This window comes from Oenanthe melanoleuca, chromosome 8 (assembly GCF_029582105.1).
Source record: "Oenanthe melanoleuca isolate GR-GAL-2019-014 chromosome 8, OMel1.0, whole genome shotgun sequence".
NCBI lineage: Eukaryota > Metazoa > Chordata > Aves > Passeriformes > Muscicapidae > Oenanthe > Oenanthe melanoleuca.
Genome location: NC_079342.1, coordinates 14,508,293 through 14,523,840, shown reverse-complemented (window position 1 = coordinate 14,523,840; position 15,548 = coordinate 14,508,293). Strand labels below are relative to the sequence as shown.

The window sequence follows — 15,548 nt, the reverse complement described above, 5'->3', positions numbered from 1 at the left end:
CAGGCCAATGAATCCTCACGTGAAATAGAGCAGCCCTCAGGGATTGTTCTAATTTACACGAGCTTTAGCCAGGCTCCCTATTTCTTGTGCTGCATGCAACCTAGATTAAGTCTGAATTTCTGCAGCACTGCACACCCTGGAAACTCCCTTTTTGCCCAAGGTAAACTCCTTGAACGGAAATAACTTCTTTACCATACTGTGGAATTCTCTATCTGGAGTCTCCCTTACCTTTAGATAAATACCTGTCATTCATCCAGTGGTACTTGTGGTCCTGGTGAGAACCTGGTGAATAATATAATTTATTAGAGTTTTTACTTTTCCTCTTTAAAGGCAATAGTCCTACTTAGATCTCAACATTTTTTTTTTGTATGTGGCTTATGACTGCATTTCTTGGTTCTAGTAACATTTTCTCAACATAATATTTATATAAATTCCTTAATTCTCTCCCTTGCATGTTTACTTAAAGATTAAATTTTCTCAAATGGTGAAAACAGTTAAGAATAATAAGTGGGTTTTAAGTGCTCTTCCTTCTTTGCCACAAAACTGATTTACCTCAGAAAACTGTATATGAGGCAGATTCTTTACCTAAATCTGGCCATTTCAGCAGGAGTAAAGTTGTATTCTGTGTGAGAAATGATCACAGAATTTAGCCTATTATCCTGAAAACTTTTTATTCTCAAGTGCACAATTGGTATGTGTAGCACATGAAATCACAGAGAAGTCTCTGTAGGTACTGAGTGAAAGTGATCCCTCCCTCTCCGTTCAGCCTTTAGTGCAGGGAATGGTAGCAGTGATTCATTTCTTCTAAAGAAAACAGGATAGCCATGATGTCAGGTGTAAAACAGACTGAAAGGGATCATAGAAAGGAAGTGAAGAGAGTTAACCACTATCCATGCTTTCATTCTCACACCATGGTTAAAGCTGGTGAGGTGTGGGGTGCACTCAGCACTTCCTCAGGATGCCAGCCTGGCCATTGCAGGCTTGGAACCCGTGAGCAATATTATTCTGAAGCAGAATGTAAAAGCTGATTAATTATTTTAATAGAAATGGGATTTTTTCAATACTAATACAAATTTCTCAGTGATTTGGGAAGAAAGCCTTTAATATGTCATTGATAATTTTCTCTTCTGATCATAACCCTTCATGCACATGTTTTCTACCACTCCACAGCAGAGTGACAGCAAGGCCATGGTTTGATTTTCAAAAATACAGTCACAAGTTAGATGCCAAGATCCTATGTCTGTATTTTGTAAACCCTATGCAGATAAATTCCAGCAGGCATGCAGTTCTAAATAGAGATATGCACAATAGCTTGTGCTTTCTTCTAATCCAGTGTGTGCTAAATACATGTAATACGTATTTGAAACTGCTTTAAACTATTGATCTATGATTTGACCATGTATTTTTGTTTTTTGTTTTGATGCTGATGCAGTGTTTGGCAGTTAGAATCCCTGCAGATAAGAATATAATAACTAATAACACTTTCTTTGCTTTCTAGGGTCTTTATGGCAGAATGATGAATTCCATCTTTTCCAGAATGGTAAGAAAAAAACTTTTTATTTTTCTGAAAACACAGAACAGAAGGTAAATTCTTGTAAGAAAGGATTGCCAAATTGCTTGAGAAATAACTGCACTGTACAATTTCATAATTATATGGCTTACACAGCTGAAAATATTTGAATATTCAAATCCTGTAAGCTACCTGGAAAAGATTTGCAGAACATTATGCTAATCATTGAGAAGAAAATATGGGAGGATTTAACATCCTTGTTAGAAATGCTGATGACCACAGAATGCTCAACTATTTATTTTTAATAACAACTATTTGTAATGTATATTCCCTTTAAACATAACTATCTCTCTTTAGGCTGAAAAGGGGCAACTTTCATAGTGTAATATTATTTGAGCTGTATAAAATTGATCTTTATTTATGTTTCACTGGAGCTTTGCTGTATATGTGTGAATTTAAAAATATGTAGTTTACAAACATAAAGATCACTACTGCATGCTATCATGTTGTTTTAAAAAGATGGTTTCATCTTTCGTTCTTTTTTTTTTTTTTTGTGCCTGAAAAAGGAAGTATTTATTTTGCCCCTTGATCATAACATCTTTACAATCAAATAAAAAGAAAAATCCATCATACTGTATGTGTAAAGGTCATCCTAAAATAACACTTCTGAACAAACTACTGAATCCTATGAGTACATTGCTAAAGAAAAATGTTTTTCAGCAAGTCTTGGGCATTCACTTTCCAAAAAATATCCTTTTCCACTGCATAAAAATGTAGTATGAAATCAACATAAAACCATCATGAAGTGAAACTACTGTGGAAGTTAAAGTGGAAAGAAATATTAACTTGAAAAATATCTCATTGGAGCACACGTTCTGACTTAAAGTGTGCTTCTTAGTGTTACATCTGAAAGATCTTCCATGTTATCCCAAAAAGAACTCAAGACTCCTTTAAAAAAGGAGATTATTCACAAAATGTAATGCATCAGAGTCTAAAACAATGATTATCTGGGACTGATTTTTTGTTACATCTGACAGAAGCAGCATCACAATTGCCAGTGTTTAAGAAAACCAATAGCAAAGCACAAGTTTTGTGGTGACCTTTAAGAATTATTTCTGATCAACGTGGAGGGTTAGTTGCTCTTTGAAACTTTTTTCTAGGAAAGTAAAACCTGCAGGTGAAGCTGTTTTGATGCACTTGGGTTTGACCCATAGCTCTGCCCTTCTGATAATAGCAATGAGGTCTGCTTTGGCAAGGTCTGCAATGCACTTTTACCTGCCTGCTAAGAGGGAAAGGATGGGGTATTTCAGAACCATCATGCCTGCAGATCCTTCAGGGGCACATCTCTGATTAAAAAAAGGGAGAAGTCATGTTAAACTAGGGGTGGGGGGATGTAAAAAAGAAAAATAAAAGAACAGTCCAAACAAGCATGAGAACTACACTTAACCTCTTTCATCCACAAACATAAAAATGTTCAAGAAGAACTCAAGAGTCATTTTTAATCTAAAAGATTAACTGTGTGACAGTTAAGTATGGTTGGGATTAAACCATCAAAGGGCCTGCCTCTTTTGTGTATATTTGCCTGTTAGCAGTGGGCCCTTGGCACAAGGGTTGTACGTAGGCTGCAGCCACAGACCGGCACTTGCACTGCATACACCCTTCTCTGCAATGTTCATTAGACAAAAATATTGTCAAAGGTGAGTGTTTACCAGCAGCTTTAGTCTACTTAAAACCATTTTAGCCTGAGGCTGATTTTATGAAGAAGGCTTGGGGGAAGGGAAGAAGGGAGACACAGCATTTCATTTTTTCATGAAAACAAATGTATTCAGCCAGTATCCTGATCTGAGGTAATTTTTAACTCTAAATTTGCATTTTAAGTGAAATTATAATTATTTTTATTTTGAGGCTAAATGTGTGATTTACACTATAAATGAAGCAGATAGGACAAAAGCTTGGACTTTAAGGGTTACTTCAACACAAACCATAATAAATTATTTTGGGTAAAATTAATTTTTATAAATGCAAGCATGTATACTTCAGTGAATTTTCCCTGACCTGCTCAGGAGTCATGGGTTGCTCTTTTGATTATGGATTTCCTTTATGTAAATATTATTTCAAATATAAATATATTTTCAAGTTGCATATCTTTTATTTAAGGAATGGGAAACTGAGCTTCGTCACATTACTTCCTTTCAACACAGCAAGGCTTTCTCTAATCTTAAACCCAAGATAAATATCACAGAATAAAATAAATTGTTGAATATATAATTAATATCACTTTAAGAAAATACATGTACTATCTCATTTCTAACTCTACTTCTGCTTAATGTATAAAGATTAAATTCACATTACTATGAACAGTCATAACAGCTAGATTTTAATCTAAAAATGGATTTTTTTTCTATATTTTTTTAATAAATGATCTGTTACCTCAAATTATTCCTAGATATGTGCTATTTTGTGGTAGCATTTCATCAAATGTATAAACATTTTGTCTTAAATTTTTAATTCCACAAGTTTTAATATATGGAAAGTCATGTCAGATTAACTGAGAACATAAAAGACCCACTGACACACACAGAAGACAGCTGCAACTAATAACTGAAGAAGACTAAAAAATAGTTCTCGCTTTCTTCTCAATTAAAACTCTGCAATTATTCTTTGAGATTATAGATCTCTATTGGGATTCTGGTTACACAGAACTTTTTGGTTCATTTCACAGGAATAATATTCATCTTAATTAGCAAAAACAATTGATGGACTTTCCTCTTTTTTACAATAGGGAGTTCACTTGGTGTACTGATTCCGAGTAGTAGATTATCCTGATAAATGAAAAGTTCTTGTCTCTCTGAATAGCAGCTGAATATGTTAGCTGTCTTCAGCCTTGTAGCTTCTTTGTTAGACTTCACCTTGTTGAGACAGAATGACTTACTTGGTAAGTGGTTGACCTGATTTTTTTGTCTGGCACCCTAACATTGCTGGGCATTATGCCAAGATGGATTCTCTAGCTATTTATGACTACATTCAAGGTTCAACTATGCAAATCACAACTATTAGCCAAAAAAGCAGAGCAGATTTGTTTTTTAAATATTTCCGTAGCTCACAAGGTCAAAGCATTTGTTTTCACAATTCTAAAATATAGTTTTGAAAGTAATGATCAGTAATGTTTAAAGAGATTGTCACCTTTAATATTTTATTTAGATTGATTTAGACAGGACACAAACATTTTTTCTCATGTGCTACAAAATATTTGTATGGACGCAGGAAGAAGAGACATAAGCTGAAGTGAAAAAAATGTGTCTCATTTTATCTGTCTGTGACCAGCTTAGCCACACCATACAGAATCCCAGTAAAGTAAAAGGAAGATGAACTGTGACAAAACATCTTTGGAGAGTGCAGCCCTCCTCTGAGGCTGCCCTGATGCAGCTGCCTCAGGGAATGGCACAGAAGGGCAAGGACCAGGAGCTGCCCTGCCCACGGTGTGGGACACCCACACTGCCTGCACCTTTTTGTGGGGCCTGAAATCAGGCCTGAATCCTGCACAAGTCCCTAGGCAGGATGTATTCACAACTCTTTTTGCCTGACGTTTGTCAGACCTAGATTCCTGCAGTGCCTCTCTGGTGGGTTGTGCTTGCAGGCAAGTGCAGAGCCCAGTGGCTGCAAGGTCTGTTCTTGCATCACGCACTGCAAAGGTGGTGGTGGGTCAGGACCTCAGCTGGGAGATCTCTGTGGGGTTTGGTGTCCTCCCCCCACTCCCATGACATTCAGCCCCCACCGAGACTGAGAAGCAAAAGTTGTGTAATTTCAAAAGAAGTTCCTTGGGATAGGTTTGCCATTTTTCTCTGTGTGCTCTCCGGTGTCCATCCTGATTGGAATCCTTTGGTAGTCATTGCTGTCGTGCTGCAGAGTAGCTGTTGTTTTGTCTCCATTCTACAAAGTAATAATGAAAACATATTTACAAAACTAGCAATGGTATATGTTATGTAGTAAGAACTGTGTCTACAGAAAATTGAAATGTGATTTAAACCCATATAAAAATGATTACTCGTAAGCAGAAATTGAAAAGAGGTTATGTGCACAAGTTGTTACAGGATGGATTTTAAAAAGACATATATCTCTACCATATCCTAATTTCCTGACAAACCTAACAAAAGTATTAATAAACCTTACACAGGTATCAACAAACTTATCTATTAAAAATACTCAATTACAAAATAATAATTCAATTTATCCAATAACTAAAGATTTTTCAACAATATAATACAAACAGGCAATGCATAATAAATAATATAGAATATAGAGGCATGGGCATAATGATAATATAGACTCTATGTAGTAGTCAATATGGTAATTTGAGACATTTCCTCTTAAAGGAAAGGGAAGCAGATTTAAAACCAAGCAGAGTATGCTTTCTAACAGGGGGTTGAACATATGTTGGATTAGTTCCTCGACAGAATCTGAGGTGAGAGCACATGTGCCTTCATCAGACAAACATCCTTCACATAACACCAAGGGTGAATAAAGGCTACCTAATTTATTGATTGTAATATAAAATAATTAAGAAGCCCGAACCACTGGTTCAGAGAACTTGACTAAAATAAAGGGTTAACATAAATACCTAAAACAGTTAATTGTTTTAACAGTTTGCCTTATCAGTCAGCAGTTTTCTTTGTAGTTGTAAAACAAAAAGCATTTTTTAAATATTCTGTTGGAAAGGACTCTGGGTATGAGTTAACAGTGGCTGAGCATAGTTTTCCTTTGTGTGATGCTTTTTATTCATCACCTGAGTTCTCTGGGTTATGGTGAAATAATGTTTTCCAGCAGAAGAGAAAGAATTATGGGGGAAATGTGAATAAGTGCAGAATAAGGCCAATTAAGATAAAGTAATTGGTCAGAGTCTGATTTCTTTGTTTTAGTTACCATCCACTCAAGAGCAGGGCTCATTGATCTTAGTGGGGTTACTTCCCTTACAAACTGCAGGACTGAGAGTGTAGAGCTTCCCTGAATCATCTGTAACTGTATAACCCCATAATTCTAACAAGGTGCCAACAAAGTAGGGAAGATACTTTAAAGTGGGACAAAAAAATGTAGGTTGAATTGTGAATATAGAGATTTTACATCGAATTCATAGGATTTGTACAAAGAAGTAGAATTTGATCCTTATCAATACAATACAAAACCTTGGAATTTATTCACTGTTAAACTTCTGTGCTTTAGTCAATTCTTTTTTAAAGAGCCCCTTCTCCAACAAGTCACAGAGCCCTGTGTTTAGGTAAACATTAGCAACTCTGTCCACAGTCAAATCTAAATAATACTTAAGAAACTAAATCCGAGACATTAGTGATAAAAATACTTAGCATGTATTTGTTTCCTGGGAGCCTACATGGAAATTGAATTCCACTGAGCTGCACTTACACAGAACAGAATTCAATTAAAAAAAAAATCCACCTGAATTCCATGCTGTGAAAAGCCCTTGCAAATATATTTTAGGGACTTCGGGTGTGGAGCCTGGATACAGTTTTATTTTATTTTTTAATGGAATCGGTCTTAATGTCTAAGGTTATTCTTTACTTGCCTCTGCTGAACAATTTTCACATATAAGCCAACGGAGGACAACTCGTTATTAAAGAAGTCAGCAGGTGTCCTGTGCTCTGAAACATATTAAATAAAGAACTCAACGGGATCATGTTGACTGTGAGCTCCGCAAAGAAATTAAATAATGAAAACAGCAGCTCTTCAGCAAAGACAGGTTTTCATAAGTAAAAAAAGTCTTGTTACAAGGTGGAAAGTTCTCCTACATGTTTTAACTGGAATTTCTGTTCTGGCATTTTCTGAAAATGGGCAGTCTATAGATTTGAAACACTAAAACTTTCTGACCACAATCTTATCCAACAGAGAATGGGATAATAAAGTTGGAGTGCCAGGAACTGAATAGTCCAAATCTGCTCTTCTCTTTACACTGTCACTGCTCCACAAAAGAGCCATTGCAAAATGGCCTTGTTATCATTCTCAAGTTTGTTGAAGTGTCTTACCTATGTCAATATTAAAATGAAACACTCTGGCAAAATAAAAAAAACTCAAAAAATTTAAAAAACAGACAAACAAACAAAATGGAAAAGTATTTTTAGTGTATTTTATATTTAGTGTATTTTTAGGTAATATTTTGTCAATGTATGAAGCCTTCTAGCCACAGAAACATTTAAAATAAAGTCCCCTTTTTGATTTAAATGTATTTTTGGATAAGATACCTTTAAACCTTATTTGGAAAGTTAAGAACTAATATAAACACAGTTTTGAATTTCCCACTTATTCTGAGTTGCTGAATAATTGCACCAGACAAATGTTTTTAGAGTGGACTTTAATATAAGGAATCACAAAATTTATTGGGTGTTAATTTATTAAAAATTTTGTCATGCAATAATTGTTTGAAGAAAATTGACAATTAAGAAACCTAACTAGGTTTCTTTTTGAAGAAAAATTAAACTTGATTTAATTCTCTTTGGAAAAATAAAAGTTGACTTCAATAGAAGTAGGTCTGGGCAACTAAGAGTTGATTGGAAAATAAATTATCCTAAGTGCATCCAGACTCACCAAGCATCTTTAAGAAACAGAGTGCTCATAATGAACCAGTCTCCTGACAGCTTAATATGACTTTAAAATAACTAATATGAAAAAATATTGCAAAACCTTTGTTGACCAGGTGTTTTCCCTTTTTATCAATACAATATATTCCTATAATGGGCATCCCATGCTCTGTCATTAAAATGTGAGTTTTCCTTTCAGGTGCTTTGTCTCAGACATATGGAATTCCCATCTGCAATTTTTACCTCCAGCCTCAAAAGTTAATCACACAGGGCTTCTTGAAGAACAGCTTGTTGCAAACACATTTCTACAATCTGGGCCTCAGTGAGTTAGTATGAATTTATCAGAACAATTAAAAACTTCTCCAAAACTCCCCACTAATTTTAATGCAAGATGACACATTCCCTATATTTGTGATTTCTAAGTTACTATTGTTGTAGGGAATAAGTATTTGTAGGACTGGGGAGATGGTCTTGGTTCAGCAGAAGTTTGCTGACCTAGACCTGTGTGTTTGCAGAAGAGGGGCCTCAGCTTATGTTATGGGTGAAAAGTACAAAGTTCTGATGGCCTGATGTACTCATTCCTACCAATAATTTATTCCATATCCATACCCAGTTTTTCAAGAAGGAAACAAATAATTCTCAAATACTAATTCTTCCCAATACACAACCTAAAGTTGAATTAATTACAGTGTGTGCCAATCTCTTGTTGTCAGCCTGATGCCTTTGTGTGGGTAATTGTGTGTTTGACAGAAAAATTTCCCAGAAAATTCTGATGAAACCATAAAATTTGTCCAGTTATATGCACATCAGTCCCAATATATGATGAAAAATCTTTTCCCTACCATTTTCTTCATTCCAGCTGCCATTGCCACATCCCCCAGGAAAAAAAAAAACAAAAAAACAAACAAAACAAAACAAAAAAAAAACCCCAAAAACCCAAAACCATAGTGATCCTTATCCTTTGTTAAATGAGAGATGTGCATAAGAGGAGTCAGGAATTCATCCAGCACCCCATTACAGCAGCCCAGGGCCCAGTGCAAGAACCCCATATGCTGGAGGAACTGGGGGGCACTGCTGGACCCCAAAGCTGAGCTTGGAGCAGCACCCAGGCTGAGCTCTGGGCTTGCAGCCCTGTCTGTACGAGTGTCTGATGCTGCAATCCCACATGTAACAAAGGGCAGGAGTGTGGGATTTTACCCTTGGAGATCTGTTGAGTGAAGCACAGATGCCAATCTCTAAGTGCTTTGGAAGAATGAGTGACCAAATAAATTGAATTCATTCAATTGCTTTCAAGACATGTCATCCTTGTGTAGCATTTTGATCCCGTGCTTGAGTAAATGTATGATTAAATTTTTATTAAAAGGTAATGCTCCTGTTTTAATGATGGTTAATTATATATAATTAAAATGAAAGGATTAATAATATTAAACATTTCATCAGAGGTAAAGATAAATATAAATACACATATTGTAGTATGATTTAATGTGAGTGTATAATATTGAGCCTATATTATCTTCAATGCATTATGTAAAATAACAAATGAATAAAATAATACATGGAATAATATTATATTCCAGGTACTATGTAAAATAAATATCTGGTTCATTACTTCTATGCTCATAAAATCCATTTGATTTTTGGGGTGCTTTATGCAAAGAATAGTTGAAGTAGTTTTAAAAATTCTTATAAAAAGTTGCTATTACATAGTTGCATATGCCCCCTTGCTATGTCACCTTTTCTGGGGAAAGTTAATTACAAGGCTAAATGACCTACATTTTTGACCACAAAGTCATAGATTACAATTTGGAAATACCTCTTTTCTAGCTAACATTGAATCCATACATCTTTATAAGCTTAGCTTCTGATTTTCAGAATCTTTGAAACAAACCTTAAATATTCATACACAGTGTATTCCTGCATTGCTTATATCTGACAAATCTAATCTTATTTTGACTTTTTCAAAAAACTTCAGTGTTTAGTGTCACACCAACACAACTTGATCTCTACTCACATATACACACCTTGTTTTAAACAATAATGTTCATTCCAGTTGTGATTCCTGCTATTAGATACAGTGAATCTGTATCTCCAGATGTAAAATGCTATGAATATACAGAAACCCTGTAAAATGCTGTGCCTTAGCATAGTATAATAAGCTGAGAAATGTGTTAGTTTTTAAAATTCCTTTAAAGTGCGTGGTTTTAAATCACAGAGATGTTTTGGATTCTGCAAACTACAAGGAGCTAGTATTTTTCTAACAAGATCTTAAGGCCCTCAAGAATTTTAAGGATTTTTTAATGAACCTCAGTATGCATTTTTAGCTAGATTTTGGCATTGTTTCAGTGTAACTCCAGTACAACTCAATCAGTTTATTTTATAATTAAAAGCAAGGAAATAGTAACAAAAATACATAATATATGGTACTAGTGTTTATAATAGAAACATCCATAAAGAAAGAAACATGTTCTAACTCTTCTCATTACCCCAAAGGGAATTGCATCTTTAATCACACAAAGCACAACGGCTTTCTAATTTTGTTTAAAGTGTTTCAGTACTTACAAAAACCAGATCAGGTTATTGTAAATCTAGAGCAAATTAGAATCATTGGCCTCTGCTCAGCTGTATTCAAGAATACTATGTAAATCATAAATTTAATGGCATACTGAGACACACATCTGTTTCTATTTTGTAGAAGTTAATAATCTAACTTCAGAGTATTTAAACATTACTTTCATTAACTGGAAAATTGTGAAAAATAGACTGCTGTAAGTCATGTGTTGCAGCATTATGCTCAGGGAAATATAAAATCTTCAAGTCTGTACAGTAAAGCCTAAGTTTCTAAGAGATGTGCCATTGTCTGTTTTGTGACCTTGCAGCTCCTCTGTTTACCAGGGGAAACTTACACAAACAGAGCTGCATTGCTAAGTAAAATCTGCACCTGCACGTAGGAGATTCCAGTTTGTATTTTTAGTAGCAAATGCCTTTCACAACAAGGAAAAGATGGTGCCTGAATTCCCTAAACTTACTTAGATAATGACCTAATGGCTTTTCCTATAGTTAACATTCTAAATCCAGGTGAATAATCTGCTGATCAATATACATATTGCAACTGATTTTAAAGATATTTTTGACATTACAACTGACAAAAATTCTGTGCTGCATAAATCAATTCCCAGCACATACTTATTTTTATAAAACTTACTTTTTGGTCTAGTGTACTCTGTCATATTAGTTGCTTCCTAATAAAGTTCTTATTGAAAAGTTTATTAATTTATTAATATCTTAGGCTGTATCACAAATGAGGCATCATGCACAATTTATGTAATTTGAAAAGAACCAATTGTGTGTGATTTTCTGAAGAAACACATCAGTATTTTCAATATTTTTTGTTGTAAAGACAGTAGTTTCTATGTACAAAAAACTATGTCACAAATATAATTTCTAACAGGTTTTTTTTTCTCTTCAAATAATCTCTTTATTAAAAGACACCCAGTCTTTGGGAAGTCAGATGTCACTTATGTGCTGTTTTGCTTGTGCTAAAATTACCTGCGGTAGTAGATACTTTACATTAAAGCTTAGGGTGCATAAAGCTGAATGGGATTTATGTAAATAACTGTATGAATATGTATCCCACCTTTTACCAGTGCTAATTTCAATGAACTGTATTTGAGAGGGAATTATATTAATATATACAACTGATAGGAAATTTGCACATTAATTTTACTGTCAACAAAAATTCTGATGAAAGCAAATTAAACTGACATAGCCATATAGAGAAGCAACAGGAAGAGAAAACCGAAAGGCGAAACTGGGAGCCTACATGCTGCAATGCAAATTTGGGGTTTATTCTTCAGTAATATTCTGTGCTTGCATATGCAGAAAATTCTGCCATTCCTGTGTAAATGCGTACAGGGTTATCACTTTGCTTTCCAAATGTTTCATAAAAGTTCAAGTGTCTTGTTTTAATGATACATTAAATATAGTACTATGATTTACCAGATAAAATACAAAAAGATCATATTTTGGTGCTGAGTAGTCAACAAACAGGAGCCAGTGCTCACAGTGAGGTGAAGAATAGCATCTTAATTAATTACTGAACACATTTTATTATTCATAATTAGCAGTAGTACTAAGCAGTCAATCGATGTTCCTCAAAACAGGAGCATGGTACTTATGTCAGTCTTTGACTGCAGTGTTTTTAGGAAGGCGTAGCCATACCTTCAATCAGATTCAAGTCTATTTGTCAAAAACATTGAGGTCTGTCAAAAGTAAATGATCATTTAATTAAAGAAAATAAAGGTGGAATATCTTTGATCCCTATACTTAGTGATATTAATTCACCATGCTGCAGGTGTTTGTAATGTATAACAAATCATTACCGAAGCAGAGACTTTTATAGGCGGTTTCAGTGAAGGAAAATGACTGTTCTTTACAGCTGCCAGTGTTACACCTGGCAGTGTAACACAAGCACAAGAAAATGTGAACTAGATGTAAGCCTGGAAACAAATCTGGGTCTCCCTCTCCGTTCTCTGCTCGTGTCAGCTGAGATGGATTGCAAGGCAGTGCTGCTGTGCAAAGTTGATGGGGAGGGGAGGGAGACTGAATTTGCTGCTGTGACTAGGCTCTCTGACCAGTGATCCATGATGCATCTCTGGTATCTGCTCCAGAGGGAGCCAATCACATAACTTTCACCATTTCAATGGCAATCAGTAACAAGAGGAAAAAAATGTAATCTTAGAAAAAATATAAGCTACCAAGTCCTCGTGTTAAACCACATAACAAAATCAAAGCAAGTATAACCAATCAACTGAGGTTAAAGCACTTCCAGACTGGCGTGAGGAACTGATGGGTAGAAGCAGATAAATGTATGTAAAGCACAACTAACATTGGCTTGATTAAAGCTACCAATTGAAAATTCCAAATTAAAAATTAAACATTTGGTCTAACAGAATAATGCAGATTGAGACACAGGAAAACAGCAAAAGGGAACTGAAATATGCAAGTTTGGAAGCAAATATGGCTCTCATGCCCCATCCTTTGGTAAGGGAAACTTGAAAGTTGCAATCATGGGGTGAGGAAGTCCCAGTGGGAGGTTCTTTTCTGTTCATGATTGATTGTGAGCACCCTGTCCTTTCCTGTTCATAACCTATTACCGTATCTCTCAACTTGATTATTATGACTATGGACCAGGTTTTCATGTAGGCAATGTATAGAATTTCTGCAACGTGACTCCTAAAGAGAAACATGGAAAGAATTTAAGCCATTAACTTTAAAGACTGCTCTGCTTAAATGCTGCCTGCCTGGGGAAGATGTCTCTGTTCAACAGGCATTTCCATGTTTTTTATATCAAATTTTCCTGCAGCTGTAATACTCATCATGCCAAATACTGCTGCAGTCAAGATAAGCCAGACTAAGGACCTCTGCACCCATATTATTACTAAGGTTCTATGTAGAACAAAGCTGAGCAGTTAAAGGTGACAGTCAAATTCTAAGAGCATCTGACAACCATGAATGCAGTTAGTCTGCCACTAAACCCAGCAGCAGTCATCCCTTTCTTTTAAAGGTGTAGCTTTATTCTGCAACTAGCAGTTAGAGACTTGTCCAGTGTATGAAACAGGATCAGTTCTCTCCTCTGCCTGAAGGGTTTCAAATGCCCATTTCTCCCCAGCTAAACAATTCTCTAACCCACAACCTGACTGGAGATGGAAATATTCTCCACTTCTCCTGCTGAAGTCTTGCACCAGGCAGAAAATTATTCATTATTAACTCAGCTAGAAAGTGAGAACACCAGAGGGAACATGACTGTAGCTTAATGATTTGGGCAATCAACCTATATGGCGATACCTTAGTTCTGGTTGGTGGTCCAAGAGTTTGGTGCATTTAATCCCATAATTTGTCAAGAACATAAATTTAACCTTACCTCCAATGTAGGCACCTAAATCTTTATGGGTTTGTAAAGCTGTGCACATCTCTTCAACTCATAGTCTGTTCCATCAAGAACATGGATTTTAACAATGCAAATTAAGTGAGGTGCTTGGGTAAGAAGAGAAAAGCCTTCATGAATTCATATTTGCAAATGCATTGATTTGCTTTTGAATTCTTTGCTTATCTTTTTTTCATTACCTTCCATTCTGTGATACAGAAGCAACAGAAGAGTGGCCAGAAACCTAGGTAATATGATACTTAAAAGCACTATAAATAAATATGACTTCTAGATTGGAGTCCAGATGCAACTGGAATTTGATAAAGCAAATTATTGCCATTCTTTTATATTGAGCAGGAGGGTTGCAGGAGGTAAGAAGAGATGGTGAGAATATGCTGAGACCACCACACATGCCAGCCTGAGTCATGGGGTAACTCTCTCACTGCAAATTACAGAGACTGAGCAAAGTCATGGCAAATTGTATAACGTAGTTGTGTAAAGGGGGAGGAGAAGGAGCTCCCTGCCTGTCAGGCAAAATTGCATTTATTTTAAATAGAAAAATCTATTTAATTTCTTAATATTCTCTTGGGCTCCTCTCCTTAAAAACCTAAAACAAAACCATTTTTTCGCTGCCCAAATGCAGAACCCGTGCCTACACAGATACAGCAGTTGGAGAAAAGGGAACCTAGAATGTGCAAACCTATTTGGAGAATTGGGATCTCATGACATATCTCTTTCCCCAAAAGCTCAGCACTGCAGTTCCTTTCCTGGTATGATCATTTAAGCTTCAGTGCTGAGCTTTTCATATGAAAACAGGGAATTGTACTCATTTCTTTTTAAATGTGTCCTGCTACATTACTCCTAACAGCTCAGTCTTGAAAACTCTTTTGCCTTTGTAAATGCCTGCAGCATTAAACTGTAAACTTCTCTCCACCAGCATATCTGAATTCCAAAGGAATGTATTTCTTCAGTAACACTGAGCTCCACTGCTCCCCCAAATTTACCTCAGAGAGTGGAGAGGCAACTGCAAAATACTGCATAAAAAGCTGCATCTAAATTCACTGGCAGAAATATTATTGATCTTTTCTAATTTGTTAATGAGACAACAATTCTGTTTCAGAATACGAGTTAATATGACATACACATGCTTTTATTTCATAGCTGCATTTTCTCTGAATAAGGTTGTTTCTAATATTACTTAATTAAACAAAATTAAATTAATTTCTAAGGAACAAGAAAAAACAGCTTTGTTGAATAAAATGATCTTCATTTTCTTGAAGCCACTTAAATTAAAAACATGCGTCTCTACAGTTGGAAAAAAACCATCCATGGTTAAAATGTTTGAAGCCCATCAATCTCTTTAACCACACAGCTAATGTGTTCCTTCTGTTTTCTTTGAATGAAATCACCATGAGTGGTTAGATGTTGATTTAACATAAAGCAAGTGGAAATGGGTGTTTCCTTAGTCATGTGTTGAATTTATTTTTAAAAACAATTAGCAAGTGTTATGAGTAAGTCAATGATTTTGTCA

At 35.4% G+C, this 15,548-nt stretch overlaps 1 protein-coding gene across 1 annotated transcript in view; it reads left to right on the top strand.

Moving 5' to 3' along the window:
- The first annotated feature begins 1,524 nt into the window (after window positions 1-1,524).
- The window catches only part of ADGRL2 (adhesion G protein-coupled receptor L2), a 174,625-nt gene continuing 160,601 nt past the window's right edge, over window positions 1,525-15,548 (top strand). The window contains exon 1 of the mRNA XM_056497451.1: window positions 1,525-1,540. The gene's annotated coding sequence lies outside the window, so the exon portion shown is untranslated. The remainder of the gene's footprint in view (window positions 1,541-15,548) is intronic.